Genomic DNA, 703 nt, shown 5'->3' on the forward strand with positions numbered 1-703 from the left:
CATTAGTGATAGGCAAGTGCTCGGCATGCCTCCATGGGTTCGTCACAGAGCAGAACGGAAGGTCCTTCACGTTGATCATCCTCTAAGGTTGCTTCGTTAAACGGAGGATTTCCTTTTTGAAATCCTCGTCCCTCTTGCAGAGCCTCTCCTCGAGGACTGCGATCATGGCTAGAAAATTGTCCACGGATTCGTCCGCTCTTGTGGGCATAGGAGTGGACGATGTAGAGGGGACTGGTTCCGAGATGACTATGGAAGCGATAGAGGGTGCAGGGGCGCCTTCTTCTTCGAAGTCAGGAGCCTCTGTAGGTTCCTCTTCTCGACCCTTGGCCATCAGGGTCCTATCGGTGGTATCCGACACCTCTGACATCCTCTTATCATCATCGAGGTGGATGTCTTGGAGTGCGTCAGAAACATCTAGGTCAACCGTCAGTTGGACACAGGGGATCTCTGGTTTGAGGATGACGGCATCCGCAGATGCCTTAGGGAAGAGCAAAGCTCTCATCTTCTCACTGGGGAGATAGGGCCCAGTGGTGTTCTTCTGGAAACCCCGCACCCACTTGCGTAGTTTCTCACAAGTGATGTCCCTTGACTCCGCAGACTGGGGAGCCTCGAACGCCTCGTTGAGCAGGTCCTTGCAGACTGTGCAAACATGCGGGTCCCAATATCTCAGAGATCCTTGGGTGATGGAGCAGCTGGCGTGGAT

This window comes from Palaemon carinicauda, chromosome 2 (assembly GCF_036898095.1).
Source record: "Palaemon carinicauda isolate YSFRI2023 chromosome 2, ASM3689809v2, whole genome shotgun sequence".
Classification (NCBI taxonomy): domain Eukaryota; kingdom Metazoa; phylum Arthropoda; class Malacostraca; order Decapoda; family Palaemonidae; genus Palaemon; species Palaemon carinicauda.